At 48.3% G+C, this 18,695-nt stretch overlaps 39 non-coding genes across 39 annotated transcripts; all 39 read left to right on the top strand.

Moving 5' to 3' along the window:
* The first annotated feature begins 56 nt into the window (after positions 1-56).
* On the top strand, positions 57-175 carry LOC147968817 (5S ribosomal RNA). Its single transcript, XR_015605884.1, has one exon. It is a non-coding gene; the product is annotated as a 5S ribosomal RNA (ribosomal RNA).
* Positions 176-543: 368 nt separating this feature from the next.
* On the top strand, positions 544-662 carry LOC147968816 (5S ribosomal RNA). Its single transcript, XR_015605713.1, has one exon. It is a non-coding gene; the product is annotated as a 5S ribosomal RNA (ribosomal RNA).
* Positions 663-1,030: 368 nt separating this feature from the next.
* LOC147968815 (5S ribosomal RNA) lies at positions 1,031-1,149 on the top strand. The gene has a single exon (XR_015606412.1). It is a non-coding gene; the product is annotated as a 5S ribosomal RNA (ribosomal RNA).
* A 368-nt stretch (positions 1,150-1,517) lies between these two features.
* On the top strand, positions 1,518-1,636 carry LOC147968814 (5S ribosomal RNA). Its single transcript, XR_015606956.1, has one exon. It is a non-coding gene; the product is annotated as a 5S ribosomal RNA (ribosomal RNA).
* Positions 1,637-2,004: 368 nt separating this feature from the next.
* Positions 2,005-2,123, top strand: LOC147968813 (5S ribosomal RNA). The gene has a single exon (XR_015606954.1). It is a non-coding gene; the product is annotated as a 5S ribosomal RNA (ribosomal RNA).
* A 368-nt stretch (positions 2,124-2,491) lies between these two features.
* LOC147968812 (5S ribosomal RNA) lies at positions 2,492-2,610 on the top strand. The gene has a single exon (XR_015606953.1). It is a non-coding gene; the product is annotated as a 5S ribosomal RNA (ribosomal RNA).
* A 368-nt stretch (positions 2,611-2,978) lies between these two features.
* On the top strand, positions 2,979-3,097 carry LOC147968811 (5S ribosomal RNA). Its single transcript, XR_015606952.1, has one exon. It is a non-coding gene; the product is annotated as a 5S ribosomal RNA (ribosomal RNA).
* A 364-nt stretch (positions 3,098-3,461) lies between these two features.
* On the top strand, positions 3,462-3,580 carry LOC147968810 (5S ribosomal RNA). The gene has a single exon (XR_015606951.1). It is a non-coding gene; the product is annotated as a 5S ribosomal RNA (ribosomal RNA).
* A 368-nt stretch (positions 3,581-3,948) lies between these two features.
* LOC147968809 (5S ribosomal RNA) lies at positions 3,949-4,067 on the top strand. The gene has a single exon (XR_015606950.1). It is a non-coding gene; the product is annotated as a 5S ribosomal RNA (ribosomal RNA).
* Positions 4,068-4,435: 368 nt separating this feature from the next.
* On the top strand, positions 4,436-4,554 carry LOC147968808 (5S ribosomal RNA). Its single transcript, XR_015606733.1, has one exon. It is a non-coding gene; the product is annotated as a 5S ribosomal RNA (ribosomal RNA).
* Positions 4,555-4,920: 366 nt separating this feature from the next.
* On the top strand, positions 4,921-5,039 carry LOC147968807 (5S ribosomal RNA). The gene has a single exon (XR_015606948.1). It is a non-coding gene; the product is annotated as a 5S ribosomal RNA (ribosomal RNA).
* Positions 5,040-5,407: 368 nt separating this feature from the next.
* On the top strand, positions 5,408-5,526 carry LOC147968806 (5S ribosomal RNA). Its single transcript, XR_015606947.1, has one exon. It is a non-coding gene; the product is annotated as a 5S ribosomal RNA (ribosomal RNA).
* A 364-nt stretch (positions 5,527-5,890) lies between these two features.
* Positions 5,891-6,009, top strand: LOC147968805 (5S ribosomal RNA). The gene has a single exon (XR_015606515.1). It is a non-coding gene; the product is annotated as a 5S ribosomal RNA (ribosomal RNA).
* Positions 6,010-6,373: 364 nt separating this feature from the next.
* LOC147968804 (5S ribosomal RNA) lies at positions 6,374-6,492 on the top strand. Its single transcript, XR_015606945.1, has one exon. It is a non-coding gene; the product is annotated as a 5S ribosomal RNA (ribosomal RNA).
* Positions 6,493-6,860: 368 nt separating this feature from the next.
* LOC147968803 (5S ribosomal RNA) lies at positions 6,861-6,979 on the top strand. The gene has a single exon (XR_015606941.1). It is a non-coding gene; the product is annotated as a 5S ribosomal RNA (ribosomal RNA).
* Positions 6,980-7,347: 368 nt separating this feature from the next.
* LOC147968802 (5S ribosomal RNA) lies at positions 7,348-7,466 on the top strand. Its single transcript, XR_015606001.1, has one exon. It is a non-coding gene; the product is annotated as a 5S ribosomal RNA (ribosomal RNA).
* Positions 7,467-7,830: 364 nt separating this feature from the next.
* On the top strand, positions 7,831-7,949 carry LOC147968801 (5S ribosomal RNA). Its single transcript, XR_015606933.1, has one exon. It is a non-coding gene; the product is annotated as a 5S ribosomal RNA (ribosomal RNA).
* A 364-nt stretch (positions 7,950-8,313) lies between these two features.
* LOC147968800 (5S ribosomal RNA) lies at positions 8,314-8,432 on the top strand. The gene has a single exon (XR_015606925.1). It is a non-coding gene; the product is annotated as a 5S ribosomal RNA (ribosomal RNA).
* Positions 8,433-8,796: 364 nt separating this feature from the next.
* LOC147968799 (5S ribosomal RNA) lies at positions 8,797-8,915 on the top strand. The gene has a single exon (XR_015606921.1). It is a non-coding gene; the product is annotated as a 5S ribosomal RNA (ribosomal RNA).
* Positions 8,916-9,279: 364 nt separating this feature from the next.
* Positions 9,280-9,398, top strand: LOC147968798 (5S ribosomal RNA). Its single transcript, XR_015606088.1, has one exon. It is a non-coding gene; the product is annotated as a 5S ribosomal RNA (ribosomal RNA).
* Positions 9,399-9,762: 364 nt separating this feature from the next.
* Positions 9,763-9,881, top strand: LOC147968797 (5S ribosomal RNA). The gene has a single exon (XR_015606702.1). It is a non-coding gene; the product is annotated as a 5S ribosomal RNA (ribosomal RNA).
* A 363-nt stretch (positions 9,882-10,244) lies between these two features.
* Positions 10,245-10,363, top strand: LOC147968796 (5S ribosomal RNA). The gene has a single exon (XR_015606514.1). It is a non-coding gene; the product is annotated as a 5S ribosomal RNA (ribosomal RNA).
* A 364-nt stretch (positions 10,364-10,727) lies between these two features.
* Positions 10,728-10,846, top strand: LOC147968795 (5S ribosomal RNA). Its single transcript, XR_015606086.1, has one exon. It is a non-coding gene; the product is annotated as a 5S ribosomal RNA (ribosomal RNA).
* A 364-nt stretch (positions 10,847-11,210) lies between these two features.
* Positions 11,211-11,329, top strand: LOC147968794 (5S ribosomal RNA). Its single transcript, XR_015606686.1, has one exon. It is a non-coding gene; the product is annotated as a 5S ribosomal RNA (ribosomal RNA).
* A 363-nt stretch (positions 11,330-11,692) lies between these two features.
* LOC147968793 (5S ribosomal RNA) lies at positions 11,693-11,811 on the top strand. The gene has a single exon (XR_015606916.1). It is a non-coding gene; the product is annotated as a 5S ribosomal RNA (ribosomal RNA).
* A 364-nt stretch (positions 11,812-12,175) lies between these two features.
* Positions 12,176-12,294, top strand: LOC147968792 (5S ribosomal RNA). The gene has a single exon (XR_015606248.1). It is a non-coding gene; the product is annotated as a 5S ribosomal RNA (ribosomal RNA).
* Positions 12,295-12,662: 368 nt separating this feature from the next.
* On the top strand, positions 12,663-12,781 carry LOC147968791 (5S ribosomal RNA). Its single transcript, XR_015606481.1, has one exon. It is a non-coding gene; the product is annotated as a 5S ribosomal RNA (ribosomal RNA).
* A 363-nt stretch (positions 12,782-13,144) lies between these two features.
* LOC147968790 (5S ribosomal RNA) lies at positions 13,145-13,263 on the top strand. Its single transcript, XR_015606914.1, has one exon. It is a non-coding gene; the product is annotated as a 5S ribosomal RNA (ribosomal RNA).
* Positions 13,264-13,630: 367 nt separating this feature from the next.
* LOC147968789 (5S ribosomal RNA) lies at positions 13,631-13,749 on the top strand. The gene has a single exon (XR_015606912.1). It is a non-coding gene; the product is annotated as a 5S ribosomal RNA (ribosomal RNA).
* Positions 13,750-14,117: 368 nt separating this feature from the next.
* LOC147968788 (5S ribosomal RNA) lies at positions 14,118-14,236 on the top strand. The gene has a single exon (XR_015606907.1). It is a non-coding gene; the product is annotated as a 5S ribosomal RNA (ribosomal RNA).
* Positions 14,237-14,604: 368 nt separating this feature from the next.
* LOC147968787 (5S ribosomal RNA) lies at positions 14,605-14,723 on the top strand. Its single transcript, XR_015606903.1, has one exon. It is a non-coding gene; the product is annotated as a 5S ribosomal RNA (ribosomal RNA).
* A 367-nt stretch (positions 14,724-15,090) lies between these two features.
* On the top strand, positions 15,091-15,209 carry LOC147968786 (5S ribosomal RNA). The gene has a single exon (XR_015606902.1). It is a non-coding gene; the product is annotated as a 5S ribosomal RNA (ribosomal RNA).
* Positions 15,210-15,573: 364 nt separating this feature from the next.
* On the top strand, positions 15,574-15,692 carry LOC147968785 (5S ribosomal RNA). The gene has a single exon (XR_015606121.1). It is a non-coding gene; the product is annotated as a 5S ribosomal RNA (ribosomal RNA).
* Positions 15,693-16,056: 364 nt separating this feature from the next.
* Positions 16,057-16,175, top strand: LOC147968784 (5S ribosomal RNA). Its single transcript, XR_015606901.1, has one exon. It is a non-coding gene; the product is annotated as a 5S ribosomal RNA (ribosomal RNA).
* Positions 16,176-16,539: 364 nt separating this feature from the next.
* LOC147968783 (5S ribosomal RNA) lies at positions 16,540-16,658 on the top strand. The gene has a single exon (XR_015606626.1). It is a non-coding gene; the product is annotated as a 5S ribosomal RNA (ribosomal RNA).
* Positions 16,659-17,022: 364 nt separating this feature from the next.
* LOC147968782 (5S ribosomal RNA) lies at positions 17,023-17,141 on the top strand. Its single transcript, XR_015606898.1, has one exon. It is a non-coding gene; the product is annotated as a 5S ribosomal RNA (ribosomal RNA).
* Positions 17,142-17,509: 368 nt separating this feature from the next.
* Positions 17,510-17,628, top strand: LOC147968781 (5S ribosomal RNA). The gene has a single exon (XR_015606897.1). It is a non-coding gene; the product is annotated as a 5S ribosomal RNA (ribosomal RNA).
* Positions 17,629-17,996: 368 nt separating this feature from the next.
* Positions 17,997-18,115, top strand: LOC147968780 (5S ribosomal RNA). The gene has a single exon (XR_015606896.1). It is a non-coding gene; the product is annotated as a 5S ribosomal RNA (ribosomal RNA).
* A 364-nt stretch (positions 18,116-18,479) lies between these two features.
* Positions 18,480-18,598, top strand: LOC147968779 (5S ribosomal RNA). Its single transcript, XR_015606890.1, has one exon. It is a non-coding gene; the product is annotated as a 5S ribosomal RNA (ribosomal RNA).
* Positions 18,599-18,695: the final 97 nt, after the last annotated feature.

Below are 18,695 nucleotides of genomic sequence, written 5' to 3'. Positions count from 1 at the left end.
TTTGTAGCGGACGTGGGGGTGGGAAGCATAAGGGATGAAGCCGGGGGTAACATGTCGGATGCGATCATACCAGCACTAAAGCACCGGATCCCATCAGAACTCCGAAGTTAAGCGTGCTTGGGCGAGAGTAGTACTAGTATGGGTGACCTCCTGGGAAGTCCTCGTGTTGCATTCCCTTTTTAATTATTTTTGTACGTACGTGAGGAACAGAACGCACGTGCGTGCGTGATATATATTAAGCCTGTCATCATATTTTTGACATTTGCGATGTGTTTTAGCTCGGAGCTCGTTAGCCACGCGGCTAGGGAGAGTTGGGGCGCGAAAAGCGCGTTGTGAAAGGGGTGTAAAATACGTGTTGCTGCGGTATAGAGGGAGGGGTGGAAATCGTGGTAAACTCGTCTTCGTAGTTGAGCGAGAGAGTAAGTAGTATAGGGCATTATCCATTAGTAGGCGACGGTTGTAATGGTAGTAAGAATGTATAGCCGTCTTTGTAGCGGACGTGGGAGTGGGAAGCATAAGGGATGAAGCCGGGGGTAACATGTCGGATGCGATCATACCAGCACTAAAGCACCGGATCCCATCAGAACTCCGAAGTTAAGCGTGCTTGGGCGAGAGTAGTACTATGATGGGTGACCTCCTGGGAAGTCCTCGTGTTGCATTCCCTTTTTAATTATTTTTGTACGTACGTGAGGAACAGAACGCACGTGCGTGCGTGATATATATTAAGCCTGTCATCATATTTTTGACATTTGCGATATGTTTTAGCTCGGAGCTCGTTAGTCACGCGGCTAGGGAGAGTTGGGGCGCGAAAAGCGCGTTGTGAAAGGGGTGTAAAATACGTGTTGCTGCGGTATAGAGGGAGGGGTGAAAATCGTGGTAAACTCGTCTTCGTAGTTGAGCGAGAGAGTAAGTAGTATAGGGCATTATCCATTAGTAGGCGACGGTTGTAATGGTAGTAAGAATGTATAGCCGTCTTTGTAGCGGACGTGGGAGTGGGAAGCATAAGGGATGAAGCCGGGGGTAACATGTCGGATGCGATCATACCAGCACTAAAGCACCGGATCCCATCAGAACTCCTAAGTTAAGCGTGCTTGGGCGAGAGTAGTACTAGGATGGGTGACCTCCTGGGAAGTCCTCGTGTTGCATTCCCTTTTTAATTATTTTTGTACGTACGTGAGGAACAGAACGCACGTGCGTGCGTGATATATATTAAGCCTGTCATCATATTTTTGACATTTGCGATATGTTTTAGCTCGGAGCTCGTTAGTCACGCGGCTAGGGAGAGTTGGGGCGCGAAAAGCGCGTTGTGAAAGGGGTGTAAAATACGTGTTGCTGCGGTATAGAGGGAGGGGTGGAAATCGTGGTAAACTCGTCTTCGTAGTTGAGCGAGAGAGTAAGTAGTATAGGGCATTATCCATTAGTAGGCGACGGTTGTAATGGTAGTAAGAATGTATAGCCGTCTTTGTAGCGGACGTGGGAGTGGGAAGCATAAGGGATGAAGCCGGGGGTAACATGTCGGATGCGATCATACCAGCACTAAAGCACCGGATCCCATCAGAACTCCGAAGTTAAGCGTGCTTGGGCGAGAGTAGTACTAGGATGGGTGACCTCCTGGGAAGTCCTCGTGTTGCATTCCCTTTTTAATTATTTTTGTACGTACGTGAGGAACAGAACGCACGTGCGTGCGTGATATATATTAAGCCTGTCATCATATTTTTGACATTTGCGATATGTTTTAGCTCGGAGCTCGTTAGTCACGCGGCTAGGGAGAGTTGGGGCGCGAAAAGCGCGTTGTGAAAGGGGTGTAAAATACGTGTTGCTGCGGTATAGAGGGAGGGGTGGAAATCGTGGTAAACTCGTCTTCGTAGTTGAGCGAGAGAGTAAGTAGTATAGGGCATTATCCATTAGTAGGCGACGGTTGTAATGGTAGTAAGAATGTATAGCCGTCTTTGTAGCGGACGTGGGAGTGGGAAGCATAAGGGATGAAGCCGGGGGTAACATGTCGGATGCGATCATACCAGCACTAAAGCACCGGATCCCATCAGAACTCCGAAGTTAAGCGTGCTTGGGCGAGAGTAGTACTAGGATGGGTGACCTCCTGGGAAGTCCTCGTGTTGCATTCCCTTTTTAATTATTTTTGTACGTACGTGAGGAACAGAACGCACGTGCGTGCGTGATATATATTAAGCCTGTCATCATATTTTTGACATTTGCGATGTGTTTTAGCTCGGAGCTCGTTAGTCACGCGGCTAGGGAGAGTTGGGGCGCGAAAAGCTCGTTGTGAAAGGGGTGTAAAATACGTGTTGCTGCGGTATAGAGGGAGGGGTGGAAATCGTGGTAAACTCGTCTTCGTAGTTGAGCGAGAGAGTAAGTAGTATAGGGCATTATCCATTAGTAGGCGACGGTTGTAATGGTAGTAAGAATGTATAGCCGTCTTTGTAGCGGACGTGGGAGTGGGAAGCATAAGGGATGAAGCCGGGGGTAACATGTCGGATGCGATCATACCAGCACTAAAGCACCGGATCCCATCAGAACTCCGAAGTTAAGCGTGCTTGGGCGAGAGTAGTACTAGGATGGGTGACCTCCTGGGAAGTCCTCGTGTTGCATTCCCTTTTTAATTATTTTTGTACGTACGTGAGGAACAGAACGCACGTGCGTGCGTGATATATATTAAGCCTGTCATCATATTTTTGACATTTGCGATATGTTTTAGCTCGGAGCTCGTTAGTCACGCGGCTAGGGAGAGTTGGGGCGCGAAAAGCGCGTTGTGAAAGGGGTGTAAAATACGTGTTGCTGCGGTATAGAGGGAGGGGTGGAAATCGTGGTAAACTCGTCTTCGTAGTTGAGCGAGAGAGTAAGTAGTATAGGGCATTATCCATTAGTAGGCGACGGTTGTAATGGTAGTAAGAATGTATAGCCGTCTTTGTAGCGGACGTGGGAGTGGGAAGCATAAGGGATGAAGCCGGGGGTAACATGTCGGATGCGATCATACCAGCACTAAAGCACCGGATCCCATCAGAACTCCGAAGTTAAGCGTGCTTGGGCGAGAGTAGTACTAGGATGGGTGACCTCCTGGGAAGTCCTCGTGTTGCATTCCCTTTTTAATTATTTTTGTACGTACGTGAGGAACAAAACGCACGTGCGTGATATATATTAAGCCTGTCATCATATTTTTGACATTTGCGATATGTTTTAGCTCGGAGCTCGTTAGTCACGCGGCTAGGGAGAGTTGGGGCGCGAAAAGCGCGTTGTGAAAGGGGTGTAAAATACGTGTTGCTGCGGTATAGAGGGAGGGGTGGAAATCGTGGTAAACTCGTCTTCGTAGTTGAGCGAGAGAGTAAGTAGTATAGGGCATTATCCATTAGTAGGCGACGGTTGTAATGGTAGTAAGAATGTATAGCCGTCTTTGTAGCGGACGTGGGAGTGGGAAGCATAAGGGATGAAGCCGGGGGTAACATGTCGGATGCGATCATACCAGCACTAAAGCACCGGATCCCATCAGAACTCCGAAGTTAAGCGTGCTTGGGCGAGAGTAGTACTAGGATGGGTGACCTCCTGGGAAGTCCTCGTGTTGCATTCCCTTTTTAATTATTTTTGTACGTACGTGAGGAACAGAACGCACGTGCGTGCGTGATATATATTAAGCCTGTCATCATATTTTTGACATTTGCGATATGTTTTAGCTCGGAGCTCGTTAGTCACGCGGCTAGGGAGAGTTGGGGCGCGAAAAGCGCGTTGTGAAAGGGGTGTAAAATACGTGTTGCTGCGGTATAGAGGGAGGGGTGGAAATCGTGGTAAACTCGTCTTCGTAGTTGAGCGAGAGAGTAAGTAGTATAGGGCATTATCCATTAGTAGGCGACGGTTGTAATGGTAGTAAGAATGTATAGCCGTCTTTGTAGCGGACGTGGGAGTGGGAAGCATAAGGGATGAAGCCGGGGGTAACATGTCGGATGCGATCATACCAGCACTAAAGCACCGGATCCCATCAGAACTCCGAAGTTAAGCGTGCTTGGGCGAGAGTAGTACTAGGATGGGTGACCTCCTGGGAAGTCCTCGTGTTGCATTCCCTTTTTAATTATTTTTGTACGTACGTGAGGAACAGAACGCACGTGCGTGCGTGATATATATTAAGCCTGTCATCATATTTTTGACATTTGCGATGTGTTTTAGCTCGGAGCTCGTTAGTCACGCGGCTAGGGAGAGTTGGGGCGCGAAAAGCGCGTTGTGAAAGGGGTGTAAAATACGTGTTGCTGCGGTATAGAGGGAGGGGTGGAAATCGTGGTAAACTCGTCTTCGTAGTTGAGCGAGAGAGTAAGTAGTATAGGGCATTATCCATTAGTACGCGACGGTTGTAATGGTAGTAAGAATGTATAGCCGTCTTTGTAGCGGACGTGGGAGTGGGAAGCATAAGGGATGAAGCCGGGGGTATCATGTCGGATTCGATCATACCAGCACAAAAGCACCGGATCACATCAGAACTCCGAAGTTAAGCGTGCTTGGGCGAGAGTAGTACTAGGATGGGTGACCTCCTGGGAAGTCCTCGTGTTGCATTCCCTTTTTAATTATTTTTGTGTACGTACGTGAGGAACAGAACGCACGTGCGTGATATATATTAAGCCTGTCATCATATTTTTGACATTTGCGATATGTTTTAGCTCGGAGCTCGTTAGTCACGCGGCTAGGGAGAGTTGGGGCGCGAAAAGCGCGTTGTGAAAGGGGTGTAAAATACGTGTTGCTGCGGTATAGAGGGAGGGGTGGAAATCGTGGTAAACTCGTGTTCGTAGTTGAGCGAGAGAGTAAGTAGTATAGGGCATTATCCATTTGTAGGCGACGGTTGTAATGGTAGTAAGAACGTATAGCCGTCTTTGTAGCGGACGTGGGAGTGGGAAGCATAAGGGATGAAGCCGGGGGTAACATGTCGGATGCGATCATACCAGCACTAAAGCACCGGATCCCATCAGAACTCCGAAGTTAAGCGTGCTTGGGCGAGAGTAGTACTAGGATGGGTGACCTCCTGGGAAGTCCTCGTGTTGCATTCCCTTTTTAATTATTTTTGTACGTACGTGAGGAACAGAACGCACGTGCGTGCGTGATATATATTAAGCCTGTCATCATATTTTTGACATTTGCGATATGTTTTAGCTCGGACCTCGTTAGTCACGCGGCTAGGGAGAGTTGGGGCGCGAAAAGCGCGTTGTGAAAGGGGTGTAAAATACGTGTTGCTGCGGTATAGAGGGAGGGGTGGAAATCGTGGTAAACTCGTCTTCGTAGTTGAGCGAGAGAGTAAGTAGTATAGGGCATTATCCATTAGTAGGCGACGGTTGTAATGGTAGTAAGAATGTATAGCCGTCTTTGTAGCGGACGTGGGAGTGGGAAGCATAAGGGATAAAGCCGGGGGTAACATGTCGGATGCGATCATACCAGCACTAAAGCACCGGATCCCATCAGAACTCCGAAGTTAAGCGTGCTTGGGCGAGAGTAGTACTAGGATGGGTGACCTCCTGGGAAGTCCTCGTGTTGCATTCCCTTTTTAATTATTTTTGTACGTACGTGAGGAACAGAACGCACGTGCGTGATATATATTAAGCCTGTCATCATATTTTTGACATTTGCGATATGTTTTAGCTCGGAGCTCGTTAGTCACGCGGCTAGGGAGAGTTGGGGCGCGAAAAGCGCGTTGTGAAAGGGGTGTAAAATACGTGTTGCTGCGGTATAGAGGGAGGGGTGGAAATCGTGGTAAACTCGTCTTCGTAGTTGAGCGAGAGAGTAAGTAGTATAGGGCATTATCCATTAGTAGGCGACGGTTGTAATGGTAGTAAGAATGTATAGCCGTCTTTGCAGCGGACGTGGGAGTGGGAAGCATAAGGGATGAAGCCGGGGGTAACATGTCGGATGAGATCATACCAGCACTAAAGCACCGGATCCCATCAGAACTCCGAAGTTAAGCGTGCTTGGGCGAGAGTAGTACTAGGATGGGTGACCTCCTGGGAAGTCCTCGTGTTGCATTCCCTTTTTAATTATTTTTGTACGTACGTGAGGAACAGAACGCACGTGCGTGATATATATTAAGCCTGTCATCATATTTTTGACATTTGCGATATGTTTTAGCTCGGAGCTCGTTAGTCACGCGGCTAGGGAGAGTTGGGGCGCGAAAAGCGCGTTGTGAAAGGGGTGTAAAATACGTGTTGCTGCGGTATAGAGGGAGGGGTGGAAATCGTGGTAAACTCGTCTTCGTAGTTGAGCGAGAGAGTAAGTAGTATAGGGCATTATCCATTAGTAGGCGACGGTTGTAATGGTAGTAAGAATGTATAGCCGTCTTTGTAGCGGACGTGGGAGTGGGAAGCATAAGGGATGAAGCCGGGGGTAACATGTCGGATGCGATCATACCAGCACTAAAGCACCGGATCCCATCAGAACTCCGAAGTTAAGCGTGCTTGGGCGAGAGTAGTACTAGGATGGGTGACCTCCTGGGAAGTCCTCGTGTTGCATTCCCTTTTTAATTATTTTTGTACGTACGTGAGGAACAGAACGCACGTGCGTGCGTGATATATATTAAGCCTGTCATCATATTTTTGACATTTGCGATATGTTTTAGCTCGGAGCTCGTTAGTCACGCGGCTAGGGAGAGTTGGGGCGCGAAAAGCGCGTTGTGAAAGGGGTGTAAAATACGTGTTGCTGCGGTATAGAGGGAGGGGTGGAAATCGTGGTAAACTCGTCTTCGTAGTTGAGCGAGAGAGTAAGTAGTATAGGGCATTATCCATTAGTAGGCGATGGTTGTAATGGTAGTAAGAATGTATAGCCGTCTTTGTAGCGGACGTGGGAGTGGGAAGCATAAGGGATGAAGCCGGGGGTAACATGTGGGATGCGATCATACCAGCACTAAAGCACCGGATCCCATCAGAACTCCGAAGTTAAGCGTGCTTGGGCGAGAGTAGTACTAGGATGGGTGACCTCCTGGGAAGTCCTCGTGTTGCATTCCCTTTTTAATTATTTTTGTACGTACGTGAGGAACAGAACGCACGTGCGTGCGTGATATATATTAAGCCTGTCATCATATTTTTGACATTTGCGATATGTTTTAGCTCGGAGCTCGTTAGTCACGCGGCTAGGGAGAGTTGGGGCGCGAAAAGCGCGTTGTGAAAGGGGTGTAAAATACGTGTTGCTGCGGTATAGAGGGAGGGGTGGAAATCGTGGTAAACTCGTCTTCGTAGTTGAGCGGGAGAGTAAGTAGTATAGGGCATTATCCATTAGTAGGCGACGGTTGTAATGGTAGTAAGAATGTATAGCCGTCTTTGTAGCGGACGTGGGAGTGGGAAGCATAAGGGATGAAGCCGGGGGTAACATGTCGGATGCGATCATACCAGCACTAAAGCACCGGATCCCATCAGAACTCCGAAGTTAAGCGTGCTTGGGCGAGAGTAGTACTAGGATGGGTGATCTCCTGGGAAGTCCTCGTGTTGCATTCCCTTTTTAATTATTTTTGTACGTACGTGAGGAACAGAACGCACGTGCGTGATATATATTAAGCCTGTCATCATATTTTTGACATTTGCGATATGTTTTAGCTCGGAGCTCGTTAGTCACGCGGCTAGGGAGAGTTGGGGCGCGAAAAGCGCGTTGTGAAAGGGGTGTAAAATACGTGTTGCTGCGGTATAGAGGGAGGGGTGGAAATCATGGTAAACTCGTCTTCGTAGTTGAGCGGGAGAGTAAGTAGTATAGGGCATTATCCATTAGTAGGCGACGGTTGTAATGGTAGTAAGAATGTATAGCCGTCTTTGTAGCGGACGTGGGAGTGGGAAGCATAAGGGATGAAGCCGGGGGTAACATGTCGGATGCGATCATACCAGCACTAAAGCACCGGATCCCATCAGAACTCCGAAGTTAAGCGTGCTTGGGCGAGAGTAGTACTAGGATGGGTGACCTCCTGGGAAGTCCTCGTGTTGCATTCCCTTTTTAATTATTTTTGTACGTACGTGAGGAACAGAACGCACGTGCGTGATATATATTAAGCCTGTCATCATATTTTTGACATTTGCGATATGTTTTAGCTCGGAGCTCGTTAGTCACGCGGCTAGGGAGAGTTGGGGCGCGAAAAGCGCGTTGTGAAAGGGGTGTAAAATACGTGTTGCTGCGGTATAGAGGGAGGGGTGGAAATCGTGGTAAACTCGTCTTCGTAGTTGAGCGAGAGAGTAAGTAGTATAGGGCATTATCCATTAGTAGGCGACGGTTGTAATGGTAGTAAGAACGTATAGCCGTCTTTGTAGCGGACGTGGGAGTGGGAAGCATAAGGGATGAAGCCGGGGGTAACATGTCGGATGCGATCATACCAGCACTAAAGCACCGGATCCCATCAGAACTCCGAAGTTAAGCGTGCTTGGGCGAGAGTAGTACTAGGATGGGTGACCTCCTGGGAAGTCCTCGTGTTGCATTCCCTTTTTAATTATTTTTGTACGTACGTGAGGAACAGAACGCACGTGCGTGATATATATTAAGCCTGTCATCCTATTTTTGACATTTGCGATATGTTTTAGCTCGGAGCTCGTTAGTCACGCGGCTAGGGAGAGTTGGGGCGCGAAAAGCGCGTTGTGAAAGGGGTGTAAAATACGTGTTGCTGCGGTATAGAGGGAGGGGTGGAAATCGTGGTAAACTCGTCTTCGTAGTTGAGCGGGAGAGTAAGTAGTATAGGGCATTATCCATTAGTAGGCGACGGTTGTAATGGTAGTAAGAATGTATAGCCGTCTTTGTAGCGGACGTGGGAGTGGGAAGCATAAGGGATGAAGCCGGGGGTAACATGTGGGATGCGATCATACCAGCACTAAAGCACCGGATCCCATCAGAACTCCGAAGTTAAGCGTGCTTGGGCGAGAGTAGTACTAGGATGGGTGACCTCCTGGGAAGTCCTCGTGTTGCATTCCCTTTTTAATTATTTTTGTACGTACGTGAGGAACAGAACGCACGTGCGTGATATATATTAAGCCTGTCATCCTATTTTTGACATTTGCGATATGTTTTAGCTCGGAGCTCGTTAGTCACGCGGCTAGGGAGAGTTGGGGCGCGAAAAGCGCGTTGTGAAAGGGGTGTAAAATACGTGTTGCTGCGGTATAGAGGGAGGGGTGGAAATCGTGGTAAACTCGTCTTCGTAGTTGAGCGGGAGAGTAAGTAGTATAGGGCATTATCCATTAGTAGGCGACGGTTGTAATGGTAGTAAGAATGTATAGCCGTCTTTGTAGCGGACGTGGGAGTGGGAAGCATAAGGGATGAAGCCGGGGGTAACATGTCGGATGCGATCATACCAGCACTAAAGCACCGGATCCCATCAGAACTTCGAAGTTAAGCGTGCTTGGGCGAGAGTAGTACTAGGATGGGTGACCTCCTGGGAAGTCCTCGTGTTGCATTCCCTTTTTAATTATTTTTGTACGTACGTGAGGAACAGAACGCACGTGCGTGATATATATTAAGCCTGTCATCATATTTTTGACATTTGCGATATGTTTTAGCTCGGAGCTCGTTAGTCACGCGGCTAGGGAGAGTTGGGGCGCGAAAAGCGCGTTGTGAAAGGGGTGTAAAATACGTGTTGCTGCGGTATAGAGGGAGGGGTGGAAATCGTGGTAAACTCGTCTTCGTAGTTGAGCGGGAGAGTAAGTAGTATAGGGCATTATCCATTAGTAGGCGACGGTTGTAATGGTAGTAAGAATGTATAGCCGTCTTTGTAGCGGACGTGGGAGTGGGAAGCATAAGGGATGAAGCCGGGGGTAACATGTGGGATGAGATCATACCAGCACTAAAGCACCGGATCCCATCAGAACTTCGAAGTTAAGCGTGCTTGGGCGAGAGTAGTACTAGGATGGGTGACCTCCTGGGAAGTCCTCGTGTTGCATTCCCTTTTTAATTATTTTTGTACGTACGTGAGGAACAGAACGCACGTGCGTGATATATATTAAGCCTGTCATCATATTTTTGACATTTGCGATATGTTTTAGCTCGGAGCTCGTTAGTCACGCGGCTAGGGAGAGTTGGGGCGCGAAAAGCGCGTTGTGAAAGGGGTGTAAAATACGTGTTGCTGCGGTATAGAGGGAGGGGTGGAAATCGTGGTAACTCGTCTTCGTAGTTGAGCGGGAGAGTAAGTAGTATAGGGCATTATCCATTAGTAGGCGACGGTTGTAATGGTAGTAAGAATGTATAGCCGTCTTTGTAGCGGACGTGGGAGTGGGAAGCATAAGGGATGAAGCCGGGGGTAACATGTGGGATGAGATCATACCAGCACTAAAGCACCGGATCCCATCAGAACTCCGAAGTTAAGCGTGCTTGGGCGAGAGTAGTACTAGGATGGGTGACCTCCTGGGAAGTCCTCGTGTTGCATTCCCTTTTTAATTATTTTTGTACGTACGTGAGGAACAGAACGCACGTGCGTGATATATATTAAGCCTGTCATCATATTTTTGACATTTGCGATATGTTTTAGCTCGGAGCTCGTTAGTCACGCGGCTAGGGAGAGTTGGGGCGCGAAAAGCGCGTTGTGAAAGGGGTGTAAAATACGTGTTGCTGCGGTATAGAGGGAGGGGTGGAAATCGTGGTAAACTCGTCTTCGTAGTTGAGCGGGAGAGTAAGTAGTATAGGGCATTATCCATTAGTAGGCGACGGTTGTAATGGTAGTAAGAATGTATAGCCGTCTTTGTAGCGGACGTGGGAGTGGGAAGCATAAGGGATGAAGCCGGGGGTAACATGTGGGATGCGATCATACCAGCACTAAAGCACCGGATCCCATCAGAACTTCGAAGTTAAGCGTGCTTGGGCGAGAGTAGTACTAGGATGGGTGACCTCCTGGGAAGTCCTCGTGTTGCATTCCCTTTTTAATTATTTTTGTACGTACGTGAGGAACAGAACGCACGTGCGTGATATATATTAAGCCTGTCATCATATTTTTGACATTTGCGATATGTTTTAGCTCGGAGCTCGTTAGTCACGCGGCTAGGGAGAGTTGGGGCGCGAAAAGCGCGTTGTGAAAGGGGTGTAAAATACGTGTTGCTGCGGTATAGAGGGAGGGGTGGAAATCGTGGTAAACTCGTCTTCGTAGTTGAGCGGGAGAGTAAGTAGTATAGGGCATTATCCATTAGTAGGCGACGGTTGTAATGGTAGTAAGAATGTATAGCCGTCTTTGTAGCGGACGTGGGAGTGGGAAGCATAAGGGATGAAGCCGGGGGTAACATGTCGGATGCGATCATACCAGCACTAAAGCACCGGATCCCATCAAAACTTCGAAGTTAAGCGTGCTTGGGCGAGAGTAGTACTAGGATGGGTGACCTCCTGGGAAGTCCTCGTGTTGCATTCCCTTTTTAATTATTTTTGTACGTACGTGAGGAACAGAACGCACGTGCGTGATATATATTAAGCCTGTCATCATATTTTTGACATTTGCGATATGTTTTAGCTCGGAGCTCGTTAGTCACGCGGCTAGGGAGAGTTGGGGCGCGAAAAGCGCGTTGTGAAAGGGGTGTAAAATACGTGTTGCTGCGGTATAGAGGGAGGGGTGGAAATCGTGGTAACTCGTCTTCGTAGTTGAGCGGGAGAGTAAGTAGTATAGGGCATTATCCATTAGTAGGCGACGGTTGTAATGGTAGTAAGAATGTATAGCCGTCTTTGTAGCGGACGTGGGAGTGGGAAGCATAAGGGATGAAGCCGGGGGTAACATGTCGGATGCGATCATACCAGCACTAAAGCACCGGATCCCATCAGAACTCCGAAGTTAAGCGTGCTTGGGCGAGAGTAGTACTAGGATGGGTGACCTCCTGGGAAGTCCTCGTGTTGCATTCCCTTTTTAATTATTTTTGTACGTACGTGAGGAACAGAACGCACGTGCGTGATATATATTAAGCCTGTCATCATATTTTTGACATTTGCGATATGTTTTAGCTCGGAGCTCGTTAGTCACGCGGCTAGGGAGAGTTGGGGCGCGAAAAGCGCGTTGTGAAAGGGGTGTAAAATACGTGTTGCTGCGGTATAGAGGGAGGGGTGGAAATCGTGGTAAACTCGTCTTCGTAGTTGAGCGGGAGAGTAAGTAGTATAGGGCATTATCCATTAGTAGGCGACGGTTGTAATGGTAGTAAGAATGTATAGCCGTCTTTGTAGCGGACGTGGGAGTGGGAAGCATAAGGGATGAAGCCGGGGGTAACATGTCGGATGCGATCATACCAGCACTAAAGCACCGGATCCCATCAGAACTCCGAAGTTAAGCGTGCTTGGGCAAGAGTAGTACTAGGATGGGTGACCTCCTGGGAAGTCCTCGTGTTGCATTCCCTTTTTAATTATTTTTGTACGTACGTGAGGAACAGAACGCACGTGCGTGCGTGATATATATTAAGCCTGTCATCATATTTTTGACATTTGCGATATGTTTTAGCTCGGAGCTCGTTAGTCACGCGGCTAGGGAGAGTTGGGGCGCGAAAAGCGCGTTGTGAAAGGGGTGTAAAATACGTGTTGCTGCGGTATAGAGGGAGGGGTGGAAATCGTGGTAAACTCGTCTTCGTAGTTGAGCGAGAGAGTAAGTAGTATAGGGCATTATCCATTAGTAGGCGACGGTTGTAATGGTAGTAAGAATGTATAGCCGTCTTTGCAGCGGACGTGGGAGTGGGAAGCATAAGGGATGAAGCCGGGGGTAACATGTCGGATGCGATCATACGAGCACTAAAGCACCGGATCCCATCAGAACTCCGAAGTTAAGCGTGCTTGGGCGAGAGTAGTACTAGGATGGGTGACCTCCTGGGAAGTCCTCGTGTTGCATTCCCCTTTTAATTATTTTTGTACGTACGTGAGGAACAGAACGCACATGCGTGATATATATTAAGCCTGTCATCATATTTTTGACATTTGCGATATGTTTTAGCTCGGAGCTCGTTAGTCACGCGGCTAGGGAGAGTTGGGGCGCGAAAAGCGCGTTGTGAAAGGGGTGTAAAATACGTGTTGCTGCGGTATAGAGGGAGGGGTGGAAATCGTGGTAACTCGTCTTCGTAGTTGAGCGGGAGAGTAAGTAGTATAGGGCATTATCCATTAGTAGGCGACGGTTGTAATGGTAGTAAGAATGTATAGCCGTCTTTGTAGCGGACGTGGGAGTGGGAAGCATAAGGGATGAAGCCGGGGGTAACATGTCGGATGCGATCATACCAGCACTAAAGCACCGGATCCCATCAGAACTCCGAAGTTAAGCGTGCTTGGGCGAGAGTAGTACTAGGATGGGTGACCTCCTGGGAAGTCCTCGTGTTGCATTCCCTTTTTAATTATTTTTGTACGTACGTGAGGAACAGAACGCACGTGCGTGCGTGATATATATTAAGCCTGTCATCATATTTTTGACATTTGCGATATGTTTTAGCTCGGAGCTCGTTAGTCACGCGGCTAGGGAGAGTTGGGGCGCGAAAAGCGCGTTGTGAAAGGGTGTAAAATACGTGTTGCTGCGGTATAGAGGGAGGGGTGGAAATCGTGGTAAACTCGTCTTCGTAGTTGAGCGAGAGAGTAAGTAGTATAGGGCTTTATCCATTAGTAGGCGACGGTTGTAATGGTAGTAAGAATGTATAGCCGTCTTTGTAGCGGACGTGGGAGTGGGAAGCATAAGGGATGAAGCCGGGGGTAACATGTCGGATGCGATCATACCAGCACTAAAGCACCGGATCCCATCAGAACTCCGAAGTTAAGCGTGCTTGGGCGAGAGTAGTACTAGGATGGGTGACCTCCTGGGAAGTCCTCGTGTTGCATTCCCTTTTTAATTATTTTTGTACGTACGTGAGGAACAGAACGCACGTGCGTGCGTGATATATATTAAGCCTGTCATCATATTTTTGACATTTGCGATATGTTTTAGCTCGGAGCTCGTTAGTCACGCGGCTAGGGAGAGTTGGGGCGCGAAAAGCGCGTTGTGAAAGGGGTGTAAAATACGTGTTGCTGCGGTATAGAGGGAGGGGTGGAAATCGTGGTAAACTCGTCTTCGTAGTTGAGCGAGAGAGTAAGTAGTATAGGGCATTATCCATTAGTAGGCGACGGTTGTAATGGTAGTAAGAACGTATAGCCGTCTTTGTAGCGGACGTGGGAGTGGGAAGCATAAGGGATGAAGCCGGGGGTAACATGTCGGATGCGATCATACCAGCACTAAAGCACCGGATCCCATCAGAACTCCGAAGTTAAGCGTGCTTGGGCGAGAGTAGTACTAGGATGGGTGACCTCCTGGGAAGTCCTCGTGTTGCATTCCCTTTTTAATTATTTTTGTACGTACGTGAGAAACAGAACGCACGTGCGTGCGTGACATATATTAAGCCTGTCATCATATTTTTGACATTTGCGATATGTTTTAGCTCGGAGCTCGTTAGTCACGCGGCTAGGGAGAGTTGGGGCGCGAAAAGCGCGTTGTGAAAGGGGTGTAAAATACGTGTTGCTGCGGTATAGAGGGAGGGGTGGAAATCGTGGTAAACTCGTCTTCGTAGTTGAGCGCGAGAGTAAGTAGTATAGGGCATTATCCATTAGTAGGCGACGGTTGTAATGGTAGTAAGAATGTATAGCCGTCTTTGTAGCGGACGTGGGAGTGGGAAGCATAAGGGATGAAGCCGGGGGTAACATGTCGGATGCGATCATACCAGCACTAAAGCACCGGATCCCATCAGAACTCCGAAGTTAAGCGTGCTTGGGCGAGAGTAGTACTAGGATGGGTGACCTCCTGGGAAGTCCTCGTGTTGCATTCCCTTTTTAATTATTTTTGTACGTACGTGAGGAACAGAACGCACGTGCGTGCGTGATATATATTAAGCCTGTCATCATATTTTTGACATTTGCGATATGTTTTAGCTCGGAGCTCGTTAGTCACGCGGCTAGGGAGAGTTGGGGCGCGAAAAGCGCGTTGTGAAAGGGTGTAAAATACGTGTTGCTGCGGTATAGAGGGAGGGGTGGAAATCGTGGTAAACTCGTCTTCGTAGTTGAGCGAGAGAGTAAGTAGTATAGGGCTTTATCCATTAGTAGGCGACGGTTGTAATGGTAGTAAGAATGTATAGCCGTCTTTGTAGCGGACGTGGGAGTGGGAAGCATAAGGGATGAAGCCGGGGGTAACATGTCGGATGCGATCATACCAGCACTAAAGCACCGGATCCCATCAGAACTCCGAAGTTAAGCGTGCTTGGGCGAGAGTAGTACTAGGATGGGTGACCTCCTGGGAAGTCCTCGTGTTGCATTCCCTTTTTAATTATTTTTGTACGTACGTGAGGAACAGAACGCACGTGCGTGATATATATTAAGCCTGTCATCATATTTTTGACATTTGCGATATGTTTTAGCTCGGAGCTCGTTAGTCACGCGGCTAGGGAGAGTTGGGGCGCGAAAAGCGCGTTGTGAAAGGGGTGTAAAATACGTGTTGCTGCGGTATAGAGGGAGGGGTGGAAATCGTGGTAAACTCGTCTTCGTAGTTGAGCGAGAGAGTAAGTAGTATAGGGCATTATCCATTAGTAGGCGACGGTTGTAATGGTAGTAAGAACGTATAGCCGTCTTTGTAGCGGACGTGGGAGTGGGAAGCATAAGGGATGAAGCCGGGGGTAACATGTCGGATGCGATCATACCAGCACTAAAGCATCGGATCCCATCAGAACTCCGAAGTTAAGCGTGCTTGGGCGAGAGTAGTACTAGGATGGGTGACCTCCTGGGAAGTCCTCGTGTTGCATTCCCTTTTTAATTATTTTTGTACGTACGTGAGGAACAGAACGCACGTGCGTGATATATATTAAGCCTGTCATCATATTTTTGACATTTGCGATATGTTTTAGCTCGGAGCTCGTTAGTCACGCGGCTAGGGAGAGTTGGGGCGCGAAAAGCGCGTTGTGAAAGGGGTGTAAAATACGTGTTGCTGCGGTATAGAGGGAGGGGTGGAAATCGTGGTAAACTCGTCTTCGTAGTTGAGCGAGAGAGTAAGTAGTATAGGGCATTATCCATTAGTAGGCGACGGTTGTAATGGTAGTAAGAACGTATAGCCGTCTTTGTAGCGGACGTGGGAGTGGGAAGCATAAGGGATGAAGCCGGGGGTAACATGTCGGATGCGATCATACCAGCACTAAAGCACCGGATCCCATCAGAACTCCGAAGTTAAGCGTGCTTGGGCGAGAGTAGTACTAGGATGGGTGACCTCCTGGGAAGTCCTCGTGTTGCATTCCCTTTTTAATTATTTTTGTACGTACATGAGGAACAGAACGCACGTGCGTGATATATATTAAGCCTGTCATCATATTTTTGACATTTGCGATATGTTTTAGCTCGGAGCTCGTTAGTCACGCGGCTAGGGAGAGTTGGGGCGCGAAAAGCGCGTTGTGAAAGGGGTGTAAAATACGTGTTGCTGCGGTATAGAGGGAGGGGTGGAAATCGTGGTAAACTCGTCTTCGTAGTTGAGCGAGAGAGTAAGTAGTATAGGGCATTATCCATTAGTAGGCGACGGTTGTAATGGTAGTAAGAACGTATAGCCGTCTTTGCAGCGGACGTGGGAGTGGGAAGCATAAGGGATGAAGCCGGGGGTAACATGTCGGATGCGATCATACCAGCTCTAAAGCACAGGATCCCATCAGAACTCCGAAGTTAAGCGTGCTTGGGCGAGAGTAGTACTAGGATGGGTGACCTCCTGGGAAGTCCTCGTGTTGCATTCCCTTTTTAATTATTTTTGTACGTACGTGAGGAACAGAACGCACGTGCGTGATATATATTAAGCCTGTCATCATATTTTTGACATTTGCGATATGTTTTAGCTCGGAGCTCGTTAGTCACGCGGCTAGGGAGAGTTGGGGCGCGAAAAGCGCGTTGTGAAAGGGGTGTAAAATACGTGTTGCTGCGGTATAGAGGGAGGGGTGGAAATCGTGGTAAACTCGTCTTCGTAGTTGAGCGAGAGAGTAAGTAGTATAGGGCATTATCCATTAGTAGGCGACGGTTGTAATGGTAGTAAGAATGTATAGCCGTCTTTGTAGCGGACGTGGGAGTGGGAAGCATAAGGGATGAAGCCGGGGGTAACATGTCGGATGCGATCATACCAGCACTAAAGCACCGGATCCCATCAGAACTCCGAAGTTAAGCGTGCTTGGGCGAGAGTAGTACTAGGATGGGTGACCTCCTGGGAAGTCCTCGTGTTGCATTCCCTTTTTAATTATTTTTGTACGTACGTGAGGAACAGAACGCACGTGCGTGCGTGATATATATTAAGCCTGTCATCATATTTTTGACATTTGCGATATGTTTTAGCTCGGAGCTCGTTAGTCACGCGGCTAGGGAGAGTTGGGGCGCGAAAAGCGCGTTGTGAAAGGGGTGTAAAATACGTGTTGCTGCGGTATAGAGGGAGGGGTGGAAATCGTGGTAAACTCGTCTTCGTAGTTGAGCGAGAGAGTAAGTAGTATAGGGCATTATCCATTAGTAGGCGACGGTTGTAATGGTAGTAAGAACGTATAGCCGTCTTTGTAGCGGACGTGGGAGTGGGAAGCATAAGGGATGAAGCCGGGGGTAACATGTCGGATGCGATCATACCAGCACTAAAGCACCGGATCCCATCAGAACTCCGAAGTTAAGCGTGCTTGGGCGAGAGTAGTACTAGGATGGGTGACCTCCTGGGAAGTCCTCGTGTTGCATTCCCTTTTTAATTATTTTTGTACGTACGTGAGAAACAGAACGCACGTGCGTGCGTGACATATATTAAGCCTGTCATCATATTTTTGACATTTGCGATATGTTTTAGCTCGGAGCTCGTTAGTCACGCGGCTAGGGAGAGTTGGGGCGCGAAAAGCGCGTTGTGAAAGGGGTGTAAAATACGTGTTGCTGCGGTATAGAGGGAGGGGTGGAAATCGTGGTAAACTCGTCTTCGTAGTTGAGCGCGAGAGTAAGTAGTATAGGGCATTATCCATTAGTAGGCGACGGTTGTAATGGTAGTAAGAATGTATAGCCGTCTTTGTAGCGGACGTGGGAGTGGGAAGCATAAGGGATGAAGCCGGGGGTAACATGTCGGATGCGATCATACCAGCACTAAAGCACCGGATCCCATCAGAACTCCGAAGTTAAGCGTGCTTGGGCGAGAGTAGTACTAGGATGGGTGACCTCCTGGGAAGTCCTCGTGTTGCATTCCCTTTTTAATTATTTTTGTACGTACGTGAGGAACAGAACGCACGTGCGTGATATATATTAAGCCTGTCATCATATTTTTGACATTTGCGATATGTTTTAGCTCGGAGCTCGTTAGTCACGCGGCTAGGGAGAGTTGGGGCGCGAAAAGCGTGTTGTGAAAGGGGTGTAAAATACGTGTTGCTGCGGTATAGAGGGAGGGGTGGAAATCGTGGTAAACTCGTCTTCGTAGTTGAGCGAGAGAGTAAGTAGTATAGGGCATTATCCATTAGTAGGCGACGATTGTAATGGTAGTAAGAATGTATAGCCGTCTTTGTAGCGGACGTGGGAGTGGGAAGCATAAGGGATGAAGCCGGGGGTAACATGTCGGATGCGATCATACCAGCACTAAAGCACCGGATCCCATCAGAACTCCGAAGTTAAGCGTGCTTGGGCGAGAGTAGTACTAGGATGGGTGACCTCCTGGGAAGTCCTCGTGTTGCATTCCCTTTTTAATTATTTTTGTACGTACGTGAGGAACAGAACGCACGTGCGTGATATATATTAAGCCTGTCATCATATTTTTGACATTTGCGATATGTTTT

This window comes from Triticum urartu, chromosome 5A, assembly GCF_056163025.1.
Source record: "Triticum urartu cultivar PI428250 chromosome 5A, HENAU_Tu73, whole genome shotgun sequence".
NCBI classification, from domain to species: domain Eukaryota; kingdom Viridiplantae; phylum Streptophyta; class Magnoliopsida; order Poales; family Poaceae; genus Triticum; species Triticum urartu.
The sequence above is the reverse complement of the archived record's forward strand: the minus strand, read 5'-3'. Positions and strand labels throughout refer to the sequence as shown.